Consider the following 14,449-nt stretch of genomic DNA (forward strand, 5'->3'; position numbering starts at 1 on the left):
CGAAACAAAGGCCCATTTCCATGTTTTGGTGTGTGTGTGTGTGTGTGGGTGTGGGGGAGACCGTTCCTCTCCCTTGATTGAGAGACATTGTCAGTCCGGAGGCGTGGACTACAGAAAGCAGATGTTGGCTTCCCTTCCCTGTGTCCATAACCCTGAAAGCACCATGACAGTGCGGGCCTGGTGTTGCAGCCCTGCAGACAGTACAGCACGGGTCGACTGCACTTAACACAGTCGAAGCTGAGTGGTCTCTCTTTTAAAAATAAAAAAGAGTTTAAAAATTCCGTAGCTCTATCATTCTGCCCTCTGTGTTTCACTCTCTTTCTGTCGTCAGTGGCCTCTGCATTCATTTCATCTTCATCATGAAGACCTGGTCTGTTCAGTGCACCCATCTAAAGTCAACTTAAATCATAAAATAAGTACACTTAAAATGCTCAGGTAAGTTCTTCAACATTGCTTTAACTGCTGTCATTAGTCATTATTCTGGCATTAAGTTTCCACATTTTTAAGTTCCAAAGTATTTATGGTTCAGAGTTGTGTAGTGCTTTGGGTGTTTTTTGTACAGGCACACAAAACATGCACACACAACATGTTTAATCATTTCCCTTTGAGTAGATGATAAAATACTAATCTACTCAACATTTCATAATAAAACTGTAATGTATCAATAATGCATTATAATAATAATAACTAACACTCAATTTTAAGGTGATACTTGGTAAATAAGGACTGTAATGTATTCTTGCCTCAGAGTTTACAGCCTGATTTGTCCATTGAATGTTGTGGGAGGTTTGTTGTTTCTGTCTGTTATTGATTTGCCTTGTAAATGTCCGCAGTATTTAAACTTGACAGAACTAACACTTCATGTGAAAAAAAGATTAACTATCTACCGGCAATATCTGTTAACTACTGTAGTTGTTGTTGAATAGTGCCTGCCACTTAAAGGCAGTTGATTTTACAGATAACTAGTGCCCAAATATGGGAGATCTGCAGAAATGTTGTGTAGTGTACAACCATGGTCTAAATGTGCAACACATACTTAACATTTTAACAATTGTGTTTAATTGGTGCTAAATCCACATTTTGACATTCATCTCTGAGCGGTGGAAGCAGTAAAAGCATTTTGATTTAAATGCCATTTAATGGGAATTGAAAAGTAGATGGTTAGAGATGGATGTGAAATTACAAATAGTGTTAAATTATGAAATAGTTTGGTTAATGGAATGATGATTTGATTGAAAAAGTTATGATGTGATGAAAACAGAGTCACGTCCCATCATTCTCAATGCAAAATTGCCATTTACCATTCAAGCGAAGCGGCCTTGAGGGTGGAAGTAATAATTTATTGTTTTAAATGGAGGTGATGAAAATGCATGCGACTGATCTTTTATATTCTAAAGATTGAGTTCTGACTTGATGGCAATTACACAGTCAACCAAATATGCACAAACTGCATTTTGCGGCTTTCATCCAAACACAATGCATAAATCACATTTGGAAGTTGTCATCCAAGTAATTTCCCCGTGGGAGGAAGACGCTTGGGAACAGAAGCAGGTCGGTGGTAGGCTTAGATCTGGTGACCCCTCTTAATTAAACCTGGAAGTTTTGTTTTCCGTTCTCCCGGTTCCTCCTGGGAACCCTGAAATCCAGAGCTACGTCCTGGAACAGGTGTGGCGTCGCCCCTCGCCATCTCTGGCAATCCTCAGAGCTCCGCAGCCTTCCCAGAAATATGGGTGGATAATCACGGGAGGGATCGATTGGGGAGAATACTTCTACGTTTGCGAAACGTGACTTGGCACTATCAAGGCAGATAGGAATCATGTGCTCATTCTAATATGAACCACATTGGCTGCACAGAAGAAAAAAACATCATAACGTCGTCACCATAACTTTCTGGGGTGTTATTCGTGTCGGCAACATGTTTGTTTGAAATCTCGATGACTGATTACTGTTTGTTCTGTGTAACGTCCAGCTTGAGGGGGTCGCAGTGCAACAAAGAGCTGATGATACTGGTTCCTGTAAGACACGCATTTCCTGGCTCAGTATTGATGCGTCTCTTACAAAGTTAGCTCTGGGAGATGTGATGGGAAGAGAGGTGAGGTCGCCTCCGGTTGTTACTCTTGTGTCCTGGCAGCCTGCCGCCCACGCAAGAGTGATGGCAACAGGTGTGTGAAAGTGACAAGTCTGGAGTTTTTTTTTTTTTTTTGCAGCCTAAGTTTTGTAGCCTGAGGTTCTGACGTTACTCAGACAAGCATCGTGAGTTCTAGTCCTCAGTCTGCTCTGGGCTTTCGGCAGTGGATTTCATTTCAAGGGGCATAGGATTTTTTTTCTTCTTTTTTTCTTTCTTCCTTCATCCATTGATTTTTTTCTTTTCTTTGCTCTTTCTTTTCCCCCCATTCTTTAATTTGTTTAGAGAGGATTACTCCAGTCGCATTTGGCTTTGCCATTAGTCGGCCCCCTCCCCGTCTCCCTCCCTGTTCCTTGGCTTTCATCACCAAAGATTTCCCATGTTGATATCCCCGTGTCATCCGAAACGCTCTCCCCCCCCCCCCCCCCCCCGGTCCTAAAACCCTAGGCCCGCGTGGAGTATAGTGTTAGTTTCAGAAGCAATTTACATATCTAGCATGAAATCAAACAGCTGAAATAAGACAAGCAGGGCAGAGACCGAAAAAAGGGAGAACATGAAGTAATGAGATGGAGGGAGAGAGTGAGAAAGAAAGAGAGAAAGAGAGAGAGAGAGATGGAAAGAGCAAGCTTCTGGCAAGGTCCCAGCCACAGAGGCAGTTACTAATCTACTTTCTCCACTATGCTTTTTTTGTTGCTGTCCTTGGCTGTTAAGCGCTTCAGGAACACGCATCTTAAGTGTTCTTTCAAGTCACCCCTTCCAGACACCCACAGACAGACACCCACCCACGCCTCGGACACCCACCGATGCACGCCTCGGCAGTTTTGGTGTCGTGCATGTATACAGTTGGGAGGTCACAAAGAAATATCAACCTTTTTTTTTTTTTTTAAGTGTGTTTTGGGGGGTGGGGATTAAATCCAGCCAGAGTATGTTTTGGCATTCATCCCTGGGCTGTGTAAAGTAAAGGTTTTCATAAGGCCCTTGCCCGATTTGGTTTATCCTGCTGCCTGGCATGGCACACCATGACTTTTTTTTTTTTTTTTTCCCCTTCGAGTTTCTCGGGGGTCTTGAAAGGGCCTCTTTGATTTCTTTGATGCCTTGCAGTTGGCGGAAGAAGTCAGCAAGACTTCCATTCGAGTCAACCCTGAGCCACAGAGAATCCTCGACCTTGAGTCGTTAAATATCATGTTTAAGTCGAGGGAAAGGCACACCATGATTTCGCTCAGATAGCTCGGTTGGCTTTGTGGTTATCTGGGGATCTGTAGCTGGCCTGAGTAGACCCCGTCCCGAGCAAAAGTTGTTTGACATTTTCCAAACATAAAACAAGGGCATGTTTGAAGCGATTGGAAAGGGCATCGCTTTCTTGTGGCAGCAAACCAAGGATTCCACCCTCTGCCCAAGAATATGAAGAGGCAGTGCAAAACTCTCCTTATTATCATGTCACATGAGTTATTCCTAAGTGTGTGTGTGGCATGTGTGTGTGTGTGTGTGTGTGTGCGCGTGTGCCGTGTGTTAATCTCCTCTTCTCCCGGGATTGTGTTGCCGTAGTGATGGGAAAAGCTATTTGGCCTGGGAGATAGTGGGGACCGTGTGAGGAGAGGAATCCGCTGCGCACCTTCTGTGGAATGTGTCTGTTTACAAGGCTGAGCCCAGCCAGTCAGCTACTGGGCTCGGCGCGATGAGAAGGAGAGTGTGTGTGTGTGTGTGTGTGTGTGTGTGTGTGTGTGTGTGTGTGTGTGTGTGTGTGTGTGTGTGTGTGTGTGTGTGTGTGTGTGTGTGTGTGTGTGTGTGTGTGTGTGTGTGTGTGTGTGTGTGTGTGTGTGTGTGTGTGTGTGTGTGTGTGTGTGTACACATGTCTGGCCTACATGATAGAAAGAAAGAGACAGACATACAGAGAGAGAGAGGGAGGGAGTAGAATGTGGAGAGATTCCTACTTGGGATGCACCCAGCCAGATTCACGTGATGAATTCAAGCGATTATCTTCACCATATCCTCAATTCACCTGTACGAAACGTTCAGATGAAAGTGCTGTCGTTGAAGTAATCATGGTGAGGAAAACGCAAACACATAGATGTGTAGAGAAGTACGTTTAGCGTAATATTTAACAGGGGCAGGGGCAGTTTCATGTAATTTACCACTGTTAGATAACGCCTCTCCTGGCTGCACTGATAGACTGCTGCTGCAGCAGCATGAGTGGGTTCACTGAGGTGGACTGACTCCTTGTGAAGTGTGTGTTGACCACCACTCTGACCAAACCTGATTGCAGTAATGGGGCCCGCTGGACCCACGCTGGGTCTGAAAGTCTGGCCTTGTGAAGACGATGACCTGGTTAGTGAGCGGGCAAACGAAATGTGAATTCCTTGGGCCGAATGATCATGGAGAATAGGGCCTCATGTAAATTGAGAGGGAGCATTCCTTGGAAAGATATCAGAGTGCATTTCTTTCTTTTCATATTTTAAATAGTTCTCTTGAGTGTTGATATCACATTTGCACATGAATTAATGAATGACTTTCTTCTTGTTTTAAGACAGACTTGTTTTCCCTCTCTCACTCGCTTGGCAAAATGTGTAGCTTGCTTCATGTAACGACCATCTAGAGGATTTCCTGAACCATTTTTACTAGTCACGTGTAAAACATAATCATATCGTAATTATTTGTTCCTTCTGAAAGAGGAAAAAAACCTAAACAGCACGGTGAGGCGGGATTTATTTTCTTGTCAAATGCTAATGATGCTCCTTTCCCCTCTCTCTAATACGGACCACATGCTTCCTGTGGTAAATGGTTACATACGTACATATCTTGAATGCACAGAGAGAGAAAGAAGGGGGGAGGAGAAGGAGGAGTGCAGGAGAGAGCAAGAGGCCTCCATAAAAAAGTGATGTTGATACACAGTGTCACAGGATTATGGATTCTTACCTTACATCACTCTTTAATCCCCTCGGCGTGGAGGTTTGAAGGAAACGTTGACGCCGTGGCTGTGGTCAGTGTTGAGTTAAACTATAGCCTCTCTGGCAGTCAGGCCGTTGTTTTTAGGATTATTGCCAGAGGATATAGCAAATGACCACATTTCTTGAGTGTGTGTGTTTAAAAAAAAAAAAAGATGGCCATAAAATAGGCTGTTCAGTGTTCATTTGCAAGTACATTAAAGAAAAATCGGTAACAAAATTCACCAACCAGAAAAAAAACTTTCCAATGGCTGTTACCTAAAATAAATCTTTATTTTATACTCTCATTTCAGAAGTTATATATTTCTTTCCACACTGACCCTGTGTTTCTCAAAGCGAGTTCTGTGGCTAATGATGGAAGTGTCCACTTCACTCTCACCATGAAGCCTTCCGCCAGTCCACTCCTCTTGTCATCACCTCCCCACACCTCCATTAATTGGCGATGCGAACCATATGTTCCCATGGCACTCAACAAACTCCTGTTTCGGCAGCCCCCTGCGACGCCCGCCGGTGACCCAGTGCCCAGCGACCACATCGCTATTGGGGAACTTGCCAGCTGTTAGAGCCTCTGCCAATCTTGCCCCCCCCCCCCCCCCCCACACACACACACACAGTTTTTTGAAAGGGGGCTTTGAGCACCCCTGCCAGTGTCTGCAATCTTCATGTCGACCCCTTGTGACCTTATTAACAGTGATAGAGTCGCTTCGGGGTCTCCAGTGACCTGAGCCGGGGAGGGGGTGCAGGGGGGGTCAATATGGACTGGCAGTGGTGGGGTAGTCGAGGGATGGGGATGTAGGGGGGTCAAGGTGACTGAGGCTGGGGTGCAACCATTAGGTACGGGACGTCCTGAGAGGTGGCTTTTGAAAACCCTAGGAAGCATGTCACAGACGCCCTCTCCTTCCTCTCTCCTTTCTCCCCCAATTAAGGTGACGACTGGCACGGCAACACTGGGCCCAGTATTCATAAAGACAAGCATTTTCTGAGCGTGTGTGTGTGTGTGTGTGTGTGTGTGTGTGTGTGTGTGTGTGTGTGTGTGTGTGTGTGTGTGTGTGTGTGTGTGTGTGTGTGTGTGTGTGTGTGTGTGTGTGTGTGTGTGTGTGTGTGTGTGTGTGTGTGTGTGTGTGTGTGTGTGTGTGTGTGTGTGTGTGTGTGTGTGTGTGCATTAGTCTGTGCACGCGTGTATGTGTGAACGTTTGTGTATTTTGGTCGGCTGGTTTGTTTGTCCTGGCCCTCTTGTCATGTGGAATGACACGTTGTGGGCGACTGCTGTTTACGTTTATTCTTCTTGTGGCTTTTCCATGTCACTTGCATGGAGGCAAATAGCACGGCGAGTCAAAGAGTAAGACAGCATGGGTTCACCAACACTTCACTTAAGGAGTCGTAAACTTTCTGTGCTGCCAAGTTTAGAGGGCAGACTAGTTTATTATCCGAAGAGGCAACCCTGAGGAATGATCAGTTTACCAGAGTAAGGTGCTCATGTAATTTCACTTGTGGATTCATGCATGCCGAACAACACACTCACTCTCACACATACACACACACAGAGAGACAATAACTGTTTTCAGACATGTCCTCCGCACTATATGCGGATCTTTGTCAAACGGATGTCCGACCCTTTCAGATGATTCAGATATGATGCTTACATGCGGACATTATGCGGACATGATGTGTGAACGACACCGACGCACATGAACAGAATCTCTGCATGTTCTTCGCTTCATTCAGACATGAGCTCATTTACATAATGTCTGTCCGAAATGCTAGGAGGGGAAGTTTGGAGTTCCAAATGTGGGGACATATGTTGTTCAGATATACGGCCCAACCGCTTTATGATCCGCAGAACATGCAGTCTTACACCTAAGTCTGAAAGCAGCTACAGACGCACAGACACAGACACACACACTGGTACAGGTTTGTGTAAACATCTTTTTTTCTGTGATGGATGTTAAATGCTGGTATTTCTCTCTCTTTCTTCCCTGTACAGCTGATTTGTTGAAGACTTTGGCAATTGGAGCGCATGAATAGCACTGCTCATCTGGCCAGAGATTCCACTGGTAAGTGCTCCGTTTCCATTCATCTCTGTCACACGCTAGCGAGACATAAAGCACCGCGCTAGCTTAAATATGTTTGCTTTGACATACTTATGTCTGAGCCGAGGCGTGGATTTTTCTCAACGTGTTTGTCAAACACACTTTATTTTCTTCTTCTCAAACACTTTCCAGTGCAGATCAGTCATGAAACGCCTGTCTTGGTCGTCCACACTCCCTCCGTATGTCTCTCTCTTTCTCCTGTCTTTCTCTCTCTCTCTCACACACACTCCCTCTCTCTGTCTTCCAGACATTTACTGTCACTAGTTCAAATACACATATGCCACTCAGGATGAGACCATTTCGAGTAAGTCATTTTGGACCATTTCCTGGTAAATTTGGAGTGTCTGTTCAAAGTGGACCTCATTGGGATGGGACCGAACAGACAGTGGAAGGGGGGGGGGGGTGAGTGTGAGGGAGGGGGAGTGTGAGGGAACAAAGTTGTCATACTTGTGGCGGACTCGCTGGTAAACATAGCTGGGATTCCATACAGCTGTGGTAGACAGTCAGGCTCACGGCACTTGGCCTGGACTTCAGTGTCATGGTGTTGTCACAATACCAAAATTATGACTTTGACACAGTACCTTGCCTATGTATCTCGATACCAATACTGAAACAATACCATGCTAAAAAAAAAAAACTTCAAACATCATTAATAGAAAGTAATAGAATAGGCCTCGACGATAGAACATGGAACTTTTTAAAAATTCTATGGCTTTTATTTAGACCTGATTAAAGCACCGTTCTTAAAGTACCATGTTTAATTTCAGGGTATCACAATACCTTTCTAGTATCAGTGCATTGTGCAACACAATTGCACAACCTTCCGTGGTCAGGGCCTCTTTTTTGACCCCAGTCAACCAGCCTGTGACGGCCAGAAGACCCCAGAGTGCTGTCTGTATGGGGCATGCCTTCCCCACCATACTGTTCCAGCAGAACAATTGATCAAGGACAATGTTACACATTCCATCAGTCATAGGAAAGCCAATAAGGCACAATATAGGACATGACATACATGTACTTTTTAGTTAAATCTATTTACAGGGATGATGCATCAATGTGATGCATGATGTAATTTCTTTTCTCAGCATAGTGACACAAGATAAGCCTTTGATGCAGGTATTTAACAAAAACAGAAATGTGTAGTTTCACAATCATGGTGAGCGCTTGGCATTTTTCACACACAGGCCTGTGTATTCCAAAATATGTCAATTTTCCAACATTATATGTTATTATTAATGGCTAGACTTAGGAGCACCTTGACAACTGGAAAAAAAGAAAAAAGAACTGTAAAAATACTTTCTTGGCACAAAATGCACCTTTTAGTCATTTTTATCCACAAATTGGTGTTTCATTTTAAATCTAAACCACTTCCACAACTCATATTAGCAGAAGTATACTATGGACAGAAAATGTGACCAAATCAGGCCATTTTGTAACATCTTACAAATGCAATGTGAAAAAAGTGTAGTGAACACATAATGTGCCTTTGATGCAGGTATTTAACAAAACAGAAATGCCACAAAGTTGCCGAGCACAAGAACACAGCAAGATGGATCTGCGATAAAGAGAGTTTACCTTTGAAGAAACATAATCCTTCCATGAATGACAAACATGTATCAAAATATGCTTGGCTAAGGTTAAACTGTTGCAACACAGGCAATATAAAAAACTTAAAAAAAAAAAAGAAACCCTGAATGAAACGTGGAATTCAGTCAGATACACAAAACAATACACGCTCCACTGCCTGAAGGCATTGCACACAAGCCATTCAGGAAGTGTTAAGTTCTAGTATTATCAACTCAAACAGTACACAGGAAATTTTGCCAGAAATTAGCAATAGTTGCTAAACAACGGTATGCCGCTTTCCAACCACTCTGTAGTTCACCCAAAACATTTTTTGACACACTAGTTATTATTCTGATACTTGATCTCCTCCATGCCCTCATCTCCCCTGTTTCCAGCCCCCATCCTTTGCTCGTGTCTTAAACGTGTTCAAACAGGCGCTGTAAAAAGCTAAGCCTTTTTGTTTTCCTTTCACTGTGACGGGGTCAGTCGGAGCAGTGAGCTGAAGTGTGACCTATAAACTTAGTGCCGACTCCCTCTCCCTTCCTCCCTCTCTCTCTCTCCCTTCCTCCCTCTCTCTCTCTCACTTACTCTCTCTCCTGCTCTCTCTCGATCACTCACTTTCTCACTCATTCACTCACACTCTCTCTCATTCTCTCTCACTCTCTCTCCTGCTCTCTCTCTCCCTTCCTCCCTCTCTCTCTATCTCTCTCTCTCACTCTATCTTTCTCTCACACTCTCCTGCTCTCTCTCTCTCTCTGTCTCTCTCTCTCTCTCTCACTGGCCTGCTGCACCTGCGGACTTTCCCACAGGTCCACCAAGTCACTCCGCACTCACGATAAACACAGCGACAAACACGACCGAGCGACTGAGCACACCAGCCCACACGTCAAACAGATCCTTGTGCCAACGTTTTTTACCTGAGGTCTCTGGGTTCACGGGCAGAAGAAAAGAAAAAAACCTGCCTGTGTGCATGTCTGTATTTGTGAAAGAGAAAACAAACAGGAATGTTTTGTCCGGTTGAGGTCCACTTTGTGTGTCTGTATCAATGAAAAGAAAGAAGAAAATGAGAGGTAAACACAACACACAATCTGATTTCAGGTGCTTTGACCACAAATGTGTGTGCTGTGGTGGTGGTGGTGGTGGTGGTAGTAGTGGTGGCGGCCGGCGACGGCGACTATTCTGATTAGTCAAGTTCAGCTGCGTCTTGTGTCACATTCTGGCCGCCTCCAGAGGTCAGAGGTGACCGACTGAGACAAAAGCCCTGTAGCACACCTTTACAGGCCAGCTGCAGCGATTTTGTTTTTAATGAGGCCCTCATAAGAAAGGACTGGCTGGAGGGGACTCAGGATGAAGCACGGTGGGTGGGTGGGTGGGTGTGGGGGGGGGGGGGGGCAGTGCTGCCTCCCAGAGTCTAAATATCGCTGCAAGGGAACCAAACAGCTGTGTTGACTGTCTAGTCTCAGGCAAATGATTATAAACTACAACTCACAGGCAGGCAGGCCGGCGTGTTCTTCAAGCCGACTTGGCTTTGATCATGCGGCGTTGTAAATGGCGCGATCACCTAGGGCTTCAGATAATGTGGCCCGTTTTATTGGCTTAATGAGTGGGTTGAAATGTTTATCTACGACGCGCTCCGAGCGCTTCTCTCGCAGCCTTTTTTCTTGTGGTTTTTTTGGCACAGGGTCTCGATTCAGTTGAGTCCCGTGAAAGGGAGAGAGAGATGCTAACACTGCTGTTGTTTGTTAGTGTTGTTGTTGCTCTTCCAATAGCACCTGTTATCGTGACTTCTCTGCTGGGGCTAATTAGTAACGTTAGTCACACATGGATCTTTGTTTCTTTCTGTTCCCTCCTCTCTCCCACCACTTCATTCCAGCCCCCCCTCCACCCCCTGTATCACCAAGCATGAATGGAAATCACAAAAACATTTTGATGGAGTGACTGAAGGGTCCCATCTGTGTTTGGCACCCATGCACCAAGCCTGTGGAAGAACACTTCCGTGTGTGTGCGTGCGTGCGTGCGTGCGTGCGTGCGTGCGTGTGTGCGTGCGTGCGTGCGTGCGGGTGTGTTTGCTCAGCAGAGACGGCCTTCTTGCGTCTGGAGGCCCCGTGTGTGTGAGGGGGGTTTTCAGTCATCAGACGTGAGGCATGTGAAGGACTGTAACACAATGCTGGACTCTATAGAGCACGGAGAACATGAAGAGAGTCCGCACAAGAACATCTCTTCCTCATTCGTCTGTCAGGGTCTTTCGGTTCCTTTGGCATCAAGTGTGCTTGAACAGCTTCCTGCGTCAATACATTTTATTTTCAACCCTGTTATTTCAGTTTTTTTTTATATACTCGTTAAGTGTGTGAAAGAGTGAACTGTTGGCCATCTCATTGCCACCCGTTCTCCAAACGTATCCGGATGAAATTAAGTCCAGTGCATTCCAGTGTATCTATCTGTTGGGTGAGGGTAAAGGGATGGGAAGACCTCAATTGTCCACAGTGCTGTTTTGAAGTGATTTTGCTCTTTTGTCATGGGTGTCTGCTGGTGGTCCATACAACTGCCCCCCCCCACCCCCCCACCCCCCTTCACAAAACTACTTTACTTTGAAAGGGGTAATTGATGATTGAAGATGCAAAGACCCTGGGCTTGATGGTAGGAAGATGCGGTACGTCTGTGACCCCTTCAGTACAAAGAGGTCTCCTCATGGCGTCCATGGAAAGCTGGGAAGTGCAAATATTTATCTGGCTTTGCAACAATGGCTGACCAGTGGATGAATGGCACTCGCACCAGATCTCATTTGGCGAGAGCAGAGAGTGGTGGTGGTGGTGGTGGTGGTGGTGGTAGGAGGGGGAACCCTCCCCACAAAGAAGAAAAAAATATCCAGAAGATAGACTTACAGAAAAGAACCAATTAGCAGTTTTATACGTGGTCAAGTATTAGCTCTCCATAAATGTGGCAAAATTTAGATCGAGTTTTATGTGTTTGTTTAAAGGATCTTGCACATTACGAGACCATTGTTAAATCTTTTTTCCCCACTCGGAGTTGAGCTCTGTGGAAAACCACTTAAACTCCATCATGACACAAATCATTCTCTCTTTCTTCCCTTACTTCCCCACCTCCACAGTGCCACGTTTGTGTCAAAGACTCGTTTTTTGAACGTTTGTGTCAGAGACTCGTTTTTTGAACGTTTGTGTCAAAGACTTGTTTTTTGAACAAACCTCTCCACTCTCTCCCTCTCTCTGTCGTTCTCTGTCTCCCACTCTTACTTTCTTTCATTCTAGCGTAAGATTTGTCACTCGTAAACCTTTGTACAATACTGCACACATATATTCAGAATGACGCACGTTGTGTGAGGGTTTGTGCGTAAACGAGCGTTTCGTTGTTCTTCTCCACACTCTGCCGTTCGGTGAATGGCGTTAGCAAGCTGGCCCGCGGCGAGGATACTTCCCCACCCACCCACCCACCCCCGATCGGCCGAATCTGAGACTCGTTAGCCACATCCAACGGTGCTGATTTACTGTAACTTATAAATCCCCATAACTCACTGCCATAATTACTCCTCGTAAGGTGCGAATTCTCCAACAAAGCACTTTGTGCAGTGGGGAATGAATGGCTGGCTGACCTAAAGACTTCATCCACCCCCGACCAATCCCCCTATCCACCGCCCCCCCCTCAAACTTCCCAATCCCACCCCACCCTCAACTTGGTTCCTGCTTCCCCCTTCCAGATTATTCCGCCTGGCACATTTATGGCTCACACACTCGCTGACATAAGGGAACGGAAAGCCTGAAGGGCCTCGCGGATGAACAAACTGTGTGACAGATCAGCGAGTTATGAGAGCGCTCTGAGACATATTTCTCAATTAAGCACACATGGAAATTATCTTAGGATATATGAGATTTACAGAGGCTACTGTTTTGAAACGGAGAGAGGGAATAGATCATCAGCATGGTGGAGAAACGCTCTGCTTCAGTAAACCTTTTATTCTAGGTGGTAGAACTTTCAAAATGCTGTTTCTATACTGCTTTGTTAGTTCATTCTGTTAGGGTTCTGCTCAGCCCCTCAACCCTAAAAAAAGAAACTTTGCAATTTATATGGTGGATGCCAAAAATGTGCCAAGACTTTCTGTTAAGCTGGCCAGTACTCTGGCTGTGTTGTGCCCTGGCTCTTGCAGCCAGGGCTGAGGCGTGCACCACCTGCATCATTTAAAACTGGGTGCGTGCAGCAGTACTCCCTCATTATAATGCCTTTCGGGACGGCCCGTTGACCCTACCCATGATGTCATTCTGTAAGCCCGTCACTAATAATAACCCGGCGCTAATATGGAGTGTGGGATCGATCCAGATTCTTGTATAGAGCTTGTTTTCCTTTTTTCAGGGATCGGGGCTAATGTGTGTGTGTGTTGGGGGGGGGGGGGTATTGGGGGAGTTTTTGTTCACCTTGTTTAATTTTATAACCTATTTTATGTTTATAAATATTTATGCACACATACAGGCATCCCATAAAAAGCCTGCCTTACGAGAACATGGACGTCACTCCGGGGTTTGTTTATGCCTCAGATATGACATGTTGACAGTATGTTGCCAAAATACTGCACACACACACACGCGCGCACACACACACACACACACACACACACACACACACACACACACACACACACACACACACACACAGAGACAGACACACACACACCGAATTCATATTTTCTGAGCTGCAGACAAAAATCAACCCTCATGTCAAGATGACTGCGTATTGGGGACTGATTTATTGATTTATTGCGGTCCCAACATTCCCAAGGTAGTTCAGTTCCCAAGAATCCTCTCTGATGTGATTCAGTCTCAGTTAATTTGGGGAATAGTAATTACTACTGCCCCCATGTTGCTTCTGGGAGAGGACGTCTGAAAATTGAATGCTGTGAACTGGACGAAACTCCAAACAAATAACATGGTGGATTACTACAAGCATTACTCTTAAACTCGCATTACATAAGCAATAAGGCCCGAGAGACGGGGCTTTATTACGGATATAAGCCATGGTAAAACACATAGTTAGACCCAACATGAAGCACAAGTCAAGTTCAGAACTGTATTAAAAGGTCCTTTCTTCATATAACTCCTTTTCTAAAAAATTTGGGACGGTGTGTAAAATGTACAAAAAAAACAAATTGTGACGTTATGCACATCACGTAAACCCATATCTATTAACTAAAAGAATATCAACATATCAAATGCTAAAACTTACAAATTTCACTATTTTATAAAAACTACATGCTCATTTTGAACTTGATGACAATGGGGTTGAGTATTTAGCATGTTTTGCAAATCATCTACATGTTTCAATCTACATTTTACAATTTGTTACAACTGTTTTGGAAACAGAGTTGTAGCATTGTCTAGATGATCGGGCCTCACGGGTCTAAATCTACTTTGGCATTCCAAAAAAAGTATATTAATAAACCAAGGTTAAAGGACAGGACAAACTATCCCTCTCCCCTCCCGTATTTGTGTTGCCTGGACCAGATAGCGTGTTTTGAAACACGGAGCAAGCTGGATGACCGCAAGATAAATAAACAGACGGATGTGAAGAGACACCTGGAACCTCGAAATGACTGTCTGGTCTGAGGTTGCTACAGTATCCCCTTCCTTTTGATATATGATTTGTTGTTGGCTGAAAGGGGCCCGGCGCTTGAGCATTTCAAATGAGGTGTTAAGTGGGTGATGGGTGGGGGTAAGTAGACG

General features: G+C 44.9%; 1 protein-coding gene across 3 annotated transcripts in view; it reads left to right on the forward strand.

Annotated features, from left to right (window-relative positions):
* disp1 (dispatched homolog 1 (Drosophila)) overlaps positions 1-14,449 on the forward strand; it is a 61,888-nt gene that overhangs the window by 15,768 nt on the left and 31,671 nt on the right. For all 3 annotated transcript variants that reach the window (XM_076272322.1, XM_076272324.1, XM_076272323.1), the window contains one exon: positions 7,052-7,121. The gene's annotated coding sequence lies outside the window, so the exon portion shown is untranslated. The remainder of the gene's footprint in view (positions 1-7,051; positions 7,122-14,449) is intronic.

The sequence above is a fragment of the Alosa pseudoharengus genome, unplaced genomic scaffold, assembly GCF_046254945.1.
Source record: "Alosa pseudoharengus isolate Yale_2024_CS ecotype anadromous, Long Island Sound unplaced genomic scaffold, YU_APseudo_1.1 YU_APseudo_1.1_scf_7, whole genome shotgun sequence".
NCBI classification, from domain to species: domain Eukaryota; kingdom Metazoa; phylum Chordata; class Actinopteri; order Clupeiformes; family Clupeidae; genus Alosa; species Alosa pseudoharengus.